The sequence below is a fragment of the Pinus tabuliformis genome, chromosome 8 (genome assembly GCF_031772625.1).
Source record: "Pinus tabuliformis cultivar Carrire ecotype Pingquan chromosome 8, CPIR1, whole genome shotgun sequence".
NCBI classification, from domain to species: Eukaryota; Viridiplantae; Streptophyta; class Pinopsida; order Pinales; family Pinaceae; genus Pinus; species Pinus tabuliformis.
The window spans coordinates 1,010,659,762-1,010,673,905 of record NC_142294.1 but is presented as its reverse complement, the minus strand read 5'-3'; positions in this window follow the sequence as shown (position 1 = coordinate 1,010,673,905).

Sequence of the window (14,144 nt, the reverse complement as noted above, 5' to 3'; positions counted from 1 at the left end):
AACCATGATTCTCAGTCATCCTCTATTTCTTGTTCTAGTGATGTCATCTTGTTTTTTCTTCTTTTTGCCACTTGCCTTTTTTCCTTGATGGTTTGCAGCTCCATAATTGTTTTGTTGTCCTCCAATTGCTTGTTCTCTTGCTCAAGGAAGTTAATGATCCACTTAGCCCTCTCAAGTTCAAGTGATAAGGCTTGGATCTCAGTTTCTTTCTCTTTTATGACCACATCCTTGAGTCTTGAGCTTTGGGAGCCTAAATCAGTGTCATATTCTGCAACCAAAACAAAATCTTTGTCCTGCCCTTCAGTAGGCCCTTCATCATGAAATTTTTTCTATCCTTTGTCCTGCACCTATACTACTGAAGAAGAAGGAAAAGCCCCTTTCAACCTATGTGAAGGAAACGAGACCCCTTCCACCCTCGATGGAAATAATACTCATTTGGCAGGTACAAAAGGTCTTCTTGTACCTTTTTCATAAGTTATAAACACAGGAATGTGGGCCTCTTCAGTTTTGATTTCATGCTCTTTTTGTTGCCCGGAAGGTCCACCTTCCTCTTGAGGATCTGCAAAAATTTAAGGCCCCTTGAAGATTCCATGGGTAATGAAGGTGTCCCATGGCACTCCCAACTGAGTAAGATGATGCACAACAATAATCTTGATGATAGCAAAGTGATAAATATTGTTAAGTTGTTGTGGGTATGGTTTTCTCTTTGCGATCACATTCATCCTCTCTATGTTTTTCCATATGTAATCTGATATGATAGGCATAGAGTCTGGAGAAGCTTCCCTCACATGTGAAGTATTTGATGATGAGTTTTATGAGTGGAACATACCAGTCCTCCAAGAACTTGAAAGGAAACACCCTGCTCAATTTACCATGATATTTGACCGTAATATATGGTTCATAATGTTGTTTGTTGATATTTTGTCTTTTGTTCCTCCTTTCCCCTACATCTGGCATCCTAGTTGCTTCTACAATAATGGCTAGTGAAAGTGTGAAATTGATGCCAGCAAGGTTTACCATATTGTTCTCAATGTTGATGACAAATTGCCTTACCAATTCATGATGATACTTAACACTCTCAACCATGTCACAAAACTCAAAGCAAGATTGGTATCTGAAACAAGTGGTAGCAAGGGGGTAAGCAAGGAGTTCAACAATTTTAATAGGTTCCTCTCTAATAATTTTCTCACCCTTGTGAGGTCTCCTAGGTTGTACATTCCTTTCTCTTGAACTGTCACTTAGTGTCTCCTCTTCATCATAGCTTGACTCACTATTTCTTGCCATGGTGCTTGGTGCTTGTTTTAGAGAAGGGATGTGATGATGATATGATAGAAAATGGTAATGAGGGAGGACAAGGGAGATGAGTATGAAGAGATTTACTAATAGGAAATGGAATTTGGGAATTTGGGAATGAGTTTTGGAAACTAGGGTTTAGTGAGGGATTTAGGGTTTGTTGAAGGGAATTAGTTGTTTTAGGGGAGAGGGATATGAAAAATGGGATAAATGAAGTGATTTAGGCAAATGGAAGGGAGGAAAGAATTTTAATGATATGGATTGTTATTATGGAGTGAACTTTAACAATTAAATGGAGAATAGTGGAGACAAGCTAGGGTTTAACTTTCAACATGCAAAACTTATGAAGAACAGTAGTAAGAGATCAAATTCAGCTTAAGGATGATGATAACTTACTTGTAGAGCGGAAATACAACATTTTTTAGGGTTATTGAACAATTTGGAATGATTTGGGAACTTCTAGACTAATGCGCAGTGCACTAGGTCCAATGCAGAGCACCCCCTTGATGCACAACACCCATGTAATTTAACACTGGCAGAAAGTCACTGATGCATAGCGCTAGGAAAGTTTGCTTGAAAAATAGGGTTTTTGACCTCCAAAGCTCAATATTCCTCCAAATCGCGATTTTTCTCTCTCTAAGGGTATTTTGCACAATAAAATGATAAATGGCACCCCTTTCACTTTATATATGGATGGCTTTAAATTTTTTACTTATTCAAACCCACTTTTCTAATGTCCAAGTCACTTTTGGTCATTAGCTCTATTTTTTCATTTAAATTGACTTTTCTTGGTCACTTGCTAAAATGATACATTGATGCTTTTGGTTTTGTCTACAGTGGCTGGAGTTGGCATGGTGAATCAAGGGCAGCAGTTGGAACTTATTACATATAGAAAATATATCAAATTACATAAATTTTGTACATGGAAACTAAAAACTCTGTTTTCACCTCAAAACAGAGTTTTGACATAAAAATCACTTAATGAGCATATCATTTTTGAAATTTTGATCTTATGAACTTATTAGACCTCCTCATGTGTTTGTTGACCCTTTATTGGATTTTTGAAGACCATAGTGACAAACCCTAAACCTAGAGAGACCTAAAATCCCTAAAAATGGCTTTGGTAAATGGAATGAAATAAAATGATAGTAAATGACCTAAACATGTGAAAACAGGCTAGCAGGTAAATGCCATGAGGGAAATTTGACAATGAACCACTACCATCAACTGATCCATGACCTAATGGAATGCAGTTGATCAGATGTGACACCTAATATGCATGCAAAAATAGAAATTTGATCACTGGAGGGACGAAGATACTGACACTAACATTGGCTCCAATGGGGATGGTAGCTCTTGGGAGGTTCCAAGAACCATAGATCTCTGGAAAAGAAGACCAGTTCTTTCTTCCATTGGGCAAGATGGAGTCAATAACTTCTAAAGACTAACACAAATTTCTTGACTCAAAACTAACTAAATTACAAAGATTGAAAGCTGACTCAAAACTGACTCAATCAACAATCACTAAATAATGAAAGATTGAAGCCATACATTTAGTTTTATAGCCTTCACTTCAGGCCCCAAACTAAATGAATGATGATAGCACATACTTTGGAATGATAAAAATAAAACAGTATGTACAATGATAAATGTGATAGCAGAAAATTTCTCAAAGATAATACTGTTTCAGAAGTTGACCTTTGACCAGCCCTCCTAGACAATCTTCCCCGTTCATTTCTTTGAGTAGAAAAGCATTTTTGCCTCGGTATGTAGCAATTTTGTATGGTCCCTTCCACAGATTCTTGAACTTTCTGTGCTTGCCTTTATCCTCATTTCTAGCATCCCACTTTAGCACTATGTCTTCAATCTGAAATTTGTCTACCTTTGCCTTTTGATCATAAATATTCTTAATTCTCTCTTGCAGCCTGAAGGTATTATGAAAAAATTCCTCTCTCTTCTATTGTAAATGGATCATTTGGCTTATTCTTCGCTGAAATTGATCTTCCTCACTGCCAGCTTCCTACAGAAGTTTTACAACAACGACTGCGAGAGATGTCGGGAACACTTTGTTAATACCATATACTATTTAAAATGGAGACATGCCTATTGAGTTCTTCTAACTTGCTCTATCCGCCCATAGTGCATTAACCAATTTCTTATGCCAACTCTTTTTATTTGTTTCCAACAACATTTTTATGATGTTGACCAATGATTTGTTTGAAGATTACGCCAATCCGTTACCTTGCAAATAGTATGCAGTAGAATTTCCCAAGGTAATTTTTTATTTGATACAAAATTCAATCATCCTTTTGGACTTGAAAGTTGCTGTGTTATCTATAATTAGTTTGTTAGGATAGCCAAAACATGACAAAATATTATTTTCAAGAAACTAAATTATTACCAAGTCTGTAGCCTGCCGAGTGGGAATCACCTCAATTCATTTTGTGAAATAATCTGTTGCTGTTAAGATCCACTTGTGTTGAGCTGAAGATATGGGATGAATCTCTCCAATAAAATCTAGGCCCCACTTCTGAAACGGAGCACTAACTTCAACTGGCTTGAGAGGTAGAGGCTGCAACTTTCTCCTTCCCTGAAAAATCTGGCGTTCATGACAACTTGTGACAGTTTATAAACATCAACAAAGAGGGTAGGCCAATAGTACCTTGCTCTCAAAATTTTGTTAGCCATCGTCTTAAAAAATAGGTGACCTCCACAGTCTCCCTTGTGAAAATCATTCATGACCTGTTTTGCTTCCTCCTAGACTAAACAATTCATTAAAATACCTCCAAGATCTTTCCAATAAAGTGCATTGTTCATAATACAAAATCTAGCAGCTTTCAGTTTCAGAGTTCTACCTTTATTTTTAGCCATCCCTAGTGGCGGTGAAAGGTGCTAAAGCATGTATACAATATTTGAATACCAAGGAGAGTGGAGAAAAATTTTAGATACCTGAACAAGCAAAGCATCTTCATCTTCTTTGGACATAGCAACAATCAGGTTTATGTCCAAGGCATGCAAATTAGACTCGGCCATCAATTTTTCTAGACCCTACCCCTTGATTAAATTTGTTGGATTTATCTCCAATTCATATTCTAACAAAGCTGTGATCCATTTACCTCGCCTCCCTTCCAGATCTGTTTGTACCAAAACATCTTTGACTATTGCATTAGGGACATAAGCAAGAATATGAGAGTGCAAAATATATACCCGGAAATCTTTCAAAGCTTTCACCAAGGCAAGAGCTTGCTTCTCAATAATGTTATATTTTAAGGCTGCATCTCTTATTGTCCTGCTGAAAAAGGCAATTGGCTTTTCAAGCTAGTCTTTTTTCTGCATTAGAACTGCTACCATAGTATGTTCAAAAGCAAATGAAAATAATATAAAGTCCTAAGAATAATCCGGGCTGATTAAAATTGGAGCTGAAGAAAGAGCCAACTTTACCAGGTTGAAAAACTTCATGGCTTCTTTAGTCCACTTGACCACACTATCCGTCTTCAACATATTTGTAATCTCCCTCAAGTGTTCAGCTAGATTTGGCACAAAATGAGTAAGAATTTCATCTTACCATTAAATTATTGGATCTCTTTCTTACTACGAGGAAAATCAATTTTCTGAATGGCTTCCACTCAAGTAGGATCAATGCAAATACCCTCCTTTGATATTATGTGACCGAGAAGCTTTCCCTCGTCCATGGAAAACAAGATCTTTTTTGGATTGAGTGATATTCCATATTTTTTGCAACACTGAAAAACAATTTTCAGATGGTAAAGATGCTCCTTATCTAAATTTGAAAAGATAGTCAAATCATCAAGATACACTACTAGAAACACATCTTTTTCATTTGTGAAGGCGATGTCCATGGCGCACTAAAATTTTGCACCAGCGTTCTTTAAACCGAACGACATCTTGGCATAGTGGAATGTCCCCCATGGAGTGGTGAATGTTGTTTTGTCCCTATCATCCTCATGAACCAAAATTTGATTATAGCTGGAATACCCATCAAGTAGTGACATACGAGATGCCCCAACTACTCTTTACAGTATGTGGTCCATTTTTGGCAATGGATAATTATCTTTCAAGGACACCTTATTCAAATTTCTGAAATCAATGCACAATCTAATCTCACCTATCTTCTTTCGCACGGGCACAAAACTGGAGATCCAATCTAAAAATCTTATCGAAATGATTATAACAGCCTTGTACAATCGGTTCACCTCTTTTTCTATTGATGGTAGCAACTTCAAATTTATCCTTCTCAACTTCTGCCGAAATGGCTTCTGATTTGGGTTCATTGGAATGATATGCTGAATTATACTTTTATCATACTCCTTCAAATCTATATAGTCCCATGCAAATACATCAGAAAATGAAGACAATAAACTAATGTATTTTTCTTTTACCGGAGGAGATAATGCCTTTGACAACTTCACCATATTTGGATTTTCTGCTATTTCGATATTCACATCCTCAACTCCCTTTTTGGCCGGCACTAAGCTTGGTTTGCTGGCTACATCATCTTGATCAAATAATTCCTCTAAAGGTATAAGACCTTTAGGGATGACATTTTCCTTCAGCTGTAAGACTTCCATCTGATTTACCTCTATTTCTTTTTCACCATCATCTTGCTCACCATCTATGGAAGTGTCTTTATATTTGCCTTCATTTTGCAGAAATTCTTCAATCTCTTTGTCATCCTGAAACACCTGCCAATATCTTTGATTATTAGGGACAGTTGGGCGATGCTTCACATGAATTTCAAACTTATTGTTTGAATTCATTGGGATCTTTAAGTTACTCGTATTTGTGGCAAGAGAATCTGCAATAACATTTTTTATACGAGGGACACATGTCAAAGTATGATCTGGAAAAAACTTCAAAATATCTAAAACCACATTATGGTAAGCCCTCATTCAAGAATTTTTGGCTTGGTGTTCACCCTTGACTTGTATGATTACTAATTCAGAGTCACCATAAAATGAAATTCTCTTTGCATTCAACTTCTTGAGGCTTTTCAAGCCTGTAATCAGTGCCTCATATTCGGCTTTGTTATTGGAACAATCAAAATCCAATTTATATGAACAAACTCTTACATTACTCGGGACTCTATTTGGTAGGAAATCTGGGCTGCGTATCCAAATAACAATTTTTGCACCATCCTTACCTACTGCTCCATCAAAATTGTAATTCCACAAACCGGCTTCTTCCTCCAAGTGCTGGAATTCGACCTGCTCTTCTACCTTTGGCTGTTGTCCATCAATTTTCTGCTGCTGGCAGAATGTTCAACGATACTTTCAAGCCTTTGTCTCTCTTGATCAAGTACTGCTCTGAAATTTTTTGTTATCTCCGAAATATCTTCCACTTCAACTAATTGACTATTCACATCATTAAAACCATTGTCAGAATAAAGAACAAAATATTCTAAATATGTATGTACATAATTAATTGGATGATTCAAAGGTTTCTCCTTGCTGGTGATCATATACTTCATCTTTTTCTCCCTATATAATTTTCTCAACTAACCAAACACGGGAATAGTGGCATAGGAGAAATCTAACTGAAATGTCTCTTTGAGTTTTGCACCCCATGACTGTTATCGGGAAAACTAGTGTCTATGCAGAGTTGCTAGTCCCACTAAGGCTGGTAGCTACTTAGAAACAAACAAACTAAAACTACTTTTATTTTCCTTTATGAGAAATTGATAAGAGGGGAATAAGGAGACCAACCTCTGTCTTGCGCTTGGTTCCTTGATCGATTCCTCTCACTTCTGATAGATCTTCACCACTCGCTTCCTCGTCTACCCAGCTTCAAAGAGCATCTGTAAAATCAAAGCAGCATAACACTATCAAGAACATAGATCTATTATGATAAACAATATAGGACCAGATATATATTGACCACACAAATGCATATAACATCAATCATACAAGAATGTGGAGGAAAACTTGAATAGCCTTATTGATATTCAAGAAAGAGTAAAGAGGATTACAACCAATTGGTCTGACCCAACATCATCCTCTCAGCAAGAGAGCCCTTCTTCACCTCATGAAAAGCTTAGATCACCCAACACTATGATATTGCACCAAGAAACCAACAACACTTCCTTACAAGATACAAAATTCCAGCCCCTCAATCTCTGGGATGAGGGATCCATATATAGATGTTTACAAGGGGGGTGAGTCAGCTTTTGAGAGTTGATTAGTGTCCTCTCTCAAATAGTTCTTGATTCCACTTGGAGATTGATGATCTCTTACTCATCCCTGGGCGAATGCAGAGAGGCAAGTGTCACTAGAGAAGTTTCTAGAAGATTCCATGATCCTCCACCTTACAGATTGACCCTACCATTTGTCCACTCTCGCCCATCGCACCCCATAGAAGGGCTTTTCAAGATGCATCGCACCTACTGTGTGTACATAGGTGGGATGCAGCGCACTTTGACCATGGATCAGGTGAGATGGTCCAATTTTGACCAGTTCTGAGTAGTTTTTCATGGAGAACTTATGGGAGAAGATGTAATCAGTTGACCTTGTTCTTCTAGTGGTTGGAACAACACTTTTAGGGACTTAAGAGCCCTTGGTTTATGGAAATTTATGATTGGGGTTGCAGTGCCCAAAAATTTATATAACAGTTGCGCCCTAAAGCATGAGGTCTTTAATCTGTGGATGTCGGGTGAAATGCTTTATCATGAGGATCTGAAGTTCTTTCAAGCTGGAAGGCGACCTGTAATAAGATACAATACAATACATTATCTTCATAATATTTTCATGATTTAGCTAAGGCAGGCATTCCCATGCTCAGCTTTATAAATTCATTTTCATGTACATAAGACAGACAATCGTCTGAGTGTAGACTGATGATTCTGGTAGAGCCATCATCCCTTAGGTTGGATGATTATCTGTGCAGTAATGATGTACATTTGATGTCTTTAATTTCCTAAATATATATCGCAGCCCAGATGTATGAAACTAGATCCAGGGTCTTCAATCTCGTTCGATCTTCACTCACAGTACAAGTCGATCCATGTGAGAGATGTTTTGGAGTCGAACATGGAAAGACATCGCCTGATTACCAGCCAAAGATGTAAGACATTAACAGGCGTGAGAGGAATCACCGATAATGATGATGACCCTCAAGGTACTACAGTACAATTCACGTGGTGTGAATAAGGGACATGGCGTTGAACAACACGCAAAATCTTTCGGTCAAAGGCCATTGATGTAAACATGTTGCCGAAAGTGAGAAACTTGCCATTGAGGCATTCAAGCTTCAAAGTACTGAAAGGGTTGTTCCTAGATCGACTTCTTGGATAATGATCTGACATCAGCAAGAAGCGATCCATCATAGGAGGGCCTTAATGAATCCCACATCAATGACATGGAATGGAGAAAATGATTTTAATGGAGGTGAAGATGATCTGGTGATATAAGGTTCAGGGTGGCGGTCATGAAAGAATGGAGCGTAAATGTATTGCAGTGGGTGAGACACAAGTGAATTCTCTGAGCGACTTCTCTTGAACATATCGGTGACACTGACATGATGGATTGGTAGCATTAACCCAAAATATGGATGGTGTGACGGAACCATGGTGATGTGACCAGTGAATGGAACAACCCAACCCGACTCAGATGCGAAGTGAAAGTGTCATGTTCAAGAGCGACTTGCTACCAATAAAGTTTCTTCAAGTTTTCTTCCCAATTTTTGCCCAGTCATCGCTGACCAGTAACTCTTTATTTTTGTCAAGCTTGAGGAGGATAACATATGCTTGTTCTATAAATTTCCCTTCGGGCAAACCCATCGCTATGTTTTAACGATCTTAACGATAGTGAAACTCGTTCTTGTCTATATGGAAAAGTTTGTCGCTATTCGGTTTTAACACGTTTAACAACAAGGATAACTCGGTCCTTTTCAATTTTAGAGAGTCTGAAAAAGGGACGTAAAGAAAACTCCAATAATCCTTTTTCGTCATATAATCCCTTGAGTCCGAAAAAGTATAAAACAATACAAAAGGGATGAATTTTCGGTACTTTTAACGAGCCGAACAAAAAAAGCGCTCGATCTTTTTGTGTAATAATCCCTCAAGTCCAAAAAGATTAAAATCTAAAGGAGGGATAGCACTTCTGGTCCCTTTAACGAGCTGGAGTGGCCAATCGCTTGGCAATCTTTTCATTTTTTATGAGTCAGTTGAAAAGAGCTTAAAGGAGACTCGTTTTTTGAGGAACAAGTGATAAATTCGGGTAGCAGCTGATTCGAGGTAAGGTTTGGAATTTTCTAATCATGGCAGTGTCACAAGGAAGGCTAACAACATCACTCTTCGTAGTTGTTCCTCAAAAAGGGTAAACAATCAAATGGAGGTGAATGATCGACCAATAAAGAGTGGAGGTGATGATGAGAACACGACCAAGGCTTCAAAGGCTGGTGATAATACATTCATGATGGTTATTTACTGGAAAGTGGTTCAATTTTTAATGAGCTTAAACTATGGGGAAACATTTTCTCATTGCTTATGTTTATTTTTTAATGAGCTTGAATTCCGTGTTAAAACTGCTCAATATAATGGTCATTGATTGTCTTGATTTTACCATTGACAACTTTGTTCTTTCAAAGGTTGTACTGCCTGCTCAATTGCTTCATCAACCTAGTTAGAAACAAACAATATATGTTTGAAAAATGAGTTAAAACACTAATATTTTACTTGAATTACGTGAAAAGTAATTTAAAAGTGCTTTTCACCTCTCATTTTACCATTTCATTTGAACTTTGGTTTGTTGGATCTTTGGAGGTGCTTTCCCCCTTGATTTTCACTAGCTGATTCTGGGAGATTCTGTGGACGATTCTCGGCGCCGTCTGGACCAGGTAGGAGCTAAACCTAAGCTCTTTAATTTCATCCATTCCATTTTGCATTCTAAGCATGTTTTCTGGTTTTTCTAAGCCTCTGGGGTTTGAAAAACTCGCCCTGGCTCCATCGCACCTCTTCTACATCGAAAGGTGCGATGCATGCTGGTTTGGCCATTGGCCAGTCAGCATGCATCCCACCTATAACACTACTGGGGGTGCGATGGGTGCAAAGAGGGCCATTTATGCACAATTTTTCATGGAAATTTTTTGCCTGTTTCTCACCAAATCAGGACCTTGACTCTTCTGTTGTTCGTTTCAGAGATTCATTGGAGAAAAATTCTTGTTACATGGTGAGAACGCGAGCATGAAGAAGAGGACATGCTTTCTTTACATGATCCGGTTACGGTAAATGCACTGTGGAACTGTGGCCTGTTCAAGTTTTTCCGCATCTCTTGCATGAGGCAACAAATCAACTTGTTTCAATATTTTCTTGATGCATGGGGTCCTACCACCCAGGTGTTCCAGATTAGGGGCAAGTCCATCCCCTTGACTGTCATGGACTTTTTTGACCGGCTTATCGAGGCAGGGTGCCCCTATCTCATTATCAAGTTCGGCCCGTGGGGGTGAATCTGTGAGAGATTACATTCGCAGGTATTGTAGAGGGATCTCAGCCGAGTAAGGATGGCAAGATCATTATCCGAGATGTCACTGACAGGTCCCTGAGTACCATTGTGTTTACTTTTGCTAGATTGGCTGGTAGTGCGGCACTTCACGTGACCAATAGGTCTTATATGCAGTACGCCTTGGAATGCCTTGAACCAAAGGTGTTCAACTGGTGTGATGCAGTACTCACTGTGATGAAAGAACAACTGAACAAGGTGAAAAATGGAAGATTTAAGAACTTTGGATATGGTTCTATCTTGACAGCTTTCGCCTTGGAAAAGATCCCGTTGATGCAACCGCAGTATGTTTCACTTGGTTTACCTCCACCGACTGAGCCACAGATGTAGAGATGGGTCAACCTTATGGCTAGACATGTTGGTCAGTCCCAGGTTTCCTTCTCTGATACCTTTTTCGAGTGGTTCAACCATCAGGAGATGGTTTTTTCCGAGTATCCATATGCTGGTATGGATTTCGAGGGTGATCCGGATTTGGTACTGCCTGCTGGAAAGCAGTGGGGTGTCATCGGTAAATTCTCTGACCATATCTCTATTTATCATTTCTCTTTATAATGTTCTTGTGCTTTCTTCTATCAGGACTAATCAAAACTCATGTTCTCATGCAGATGTTGGGCCAATTCGACCAGTAGTATGCCTGAGAGTGCCAGCTGCCACTCCAGCAGGAGAGGGTGCGGGAAGGGCTATCCTTCACGACCTTGATGTGGTCGAGATTCTTTCAGCATTGTAGGATCAGGTCGAGGGCCTTACTCTTGGTATTCCGGACGTGAGGACTGACGAGATGCCCCTGAGGTTGCAGTGACATACTACTGGTGTGCCGAGTCGGTGGACTAGGCTTTTACACATGATTGCATATGAAGTGACTTGTTATCACCAGCATCATTAGACTAGGGTGCCCCCTAGCGTTTTGCGTTTTGGGTCATTTGACCAATTTTGTCTTGGTTATACAACATTATGTGTAAACCATAAACAATTATATATATATATTTTTTATTTTCGGAGTTTTATTTTGGTTAAGCTACATGATCCTGATGCAAATACTAATGAAATGCTTATTTTTATAAATGTTTCAAATGTCTATCTAAAACATAATTTTCCAATGAGCCTGTTAATGTGTTTAAGTTTCTAGAAATATGTTGATATTGAATAAAATCAAATTGTCTTTCCAAAATCTTGACCCTTAGGAACATACGATAGATAGCTGGACTTCGGACGGAGTAGATACCAATGGGTTGTAGTATGACGAGCTGTGAGTCTATCCTGACGGCAAGTCGGCTTATGCCATGTGTGATGGCATCAGAGAGAAATTCTATTAACGTACTATATGCAACGATGTTATTTGTTGACCGACCAATACATACCCCTCTGAAACTTACTAACTCGCCGTTTGGATCAAAAATGGCCCAGGCCACAGAAGATAGGTTCCGCGAACTACGACTCGCTCCGTCGGCATATCCAACGAAAGATTCCAATGGGTTCGACATCTACGACAAATGTAAAAAGTGGATTACTTGACCAAAACAATTACTCTTAGCGAAAACAAAAATGTAACAAAAGCATATAGGTTACCACACTGAATCATGCGTAGTAACGCTTAAGGTACAACCCGTTACGGGGTTGCGCCATTGGAATCCCGTCATAATCCATTAACTCGTAGGCTCTGTAGGTTTTAACCCCGTACAGAAATTATCTGCATACGAATTCTAAATCATAGAAAAATAAAAAATGCGAGAGCATAACACATAAAACACATATACATAGAGATTTTCCCCTAGATCCCAAAACCGGGACTACCAGCTTGATTTTTCATTATTTTCCTTTCAATGTTACAATACATATTTATACATGCCAAAGCATCTAATACCATGGACCGAAAACCATCGCATCCAAAACCATGGACCGAAAACCATAGGTAGGTTTGCCCAACCTAATATAGGGTCCAAAAAAAAATTTCCCGGGGCGCTGCCCCGGACCCCACAGAGTGGGGCTACCCACCCCCCCTCAAAACCCCTGGACAAGGGGGGCTGCCACCCCCCCACTGCGCAATCAGCGCAACGAAGGGGGGGCTCCGCCCCCCCTCTAACCCCCCAGTTCACTACGTGGGTTAGTCGTGGAAAGAATATAACACAACCCAACAATCTCCCACTTGTTGTTTTCTTTCCACAGGAGAGCTTAGTCATTTTTCCAGCCCTGAAATGCCCATTATTTCTCTACACCAAGAGAACTTCTCAGAGCTCACAGATTTTGTCATTGCATCTGCAGTATTCTTCAAAGTGTCCACGTTTACTAGCAACACCTTTTTGTCTTCTATCATATCCCTCACAAAGTGATACTGAACATCAATGTGCTTTGTCTTTGAATGATAAGCAGGGTTCTTTGCCAAGAAAATTGCACTTTGGCTGTCACAATCTATTCTTATAGCTCCTTGTACTAACCCCATACTTGAACACAATCTTTGCAACCAAACTGCTTCCTTGCTTGCATGAGTGGCTGCCATGTATTCTGCCTCTGTAGTTGATAGTGCCACTACAGATTGTTTCTTACTCATCCAACTGACTGCACCTCCAAATAGGTTAAACACATACCCACTTGTAGATCTTCTTTGATCCAGATCTCCAGCCCAGTCTGCATCAACAAAGGCATGAATATCTATCACTCTGTCCAATCATAGTCTTCCTTAGTAGCACAAACCATAATTACTAGTGCCATGCAAATATCTGAAAACCCGCTTCACTGTCGTCTAGTGCTCCTTCCCTGGTTTTGACATAAACCTGCTCAATACTCCCACTGCATGTGCAATGTCTGGTCTAGTACAGACCATTGCATACATGAGGCTACTGACTGCACTCGCATATGGAACACGGGACATGTCCTCTTCCTCTTCTTGTGTCTTGGGACACTGTTCAGCAGATAACCTCACACCTACATGAATAGGAACCTTCACCGATTTACTATCCTGCAAATTAAACCTCTGCAATATTGTCTCGACATACTTCCTCTGGTTTAACCAGAGCTTCCTCTTTGCTCGATCTCTTTTAATTTCCATGCCCAAAATATAGTTTGCAGCACCAAGATCTTTCATGTCGAATTTGGAGGACAATTGGGTCTTCAAATCCTGGATAATTTCTTTGTCATTTCCAACCAGCAACATATCATCCACATACAAGACCAGATAAATAACACAGTCACCAATTAATTTAAAATACACACAGTGGTCTTATTTGTTTCCGGTGAAGCCAAGTCCCCATATAAATGTATCAAATTTCTGATACCACATCCTTGGTGACTGTTTTAACCCATACAGAGACTTCTTTAACTTGCATACCAGTTCTTTCTTACCCT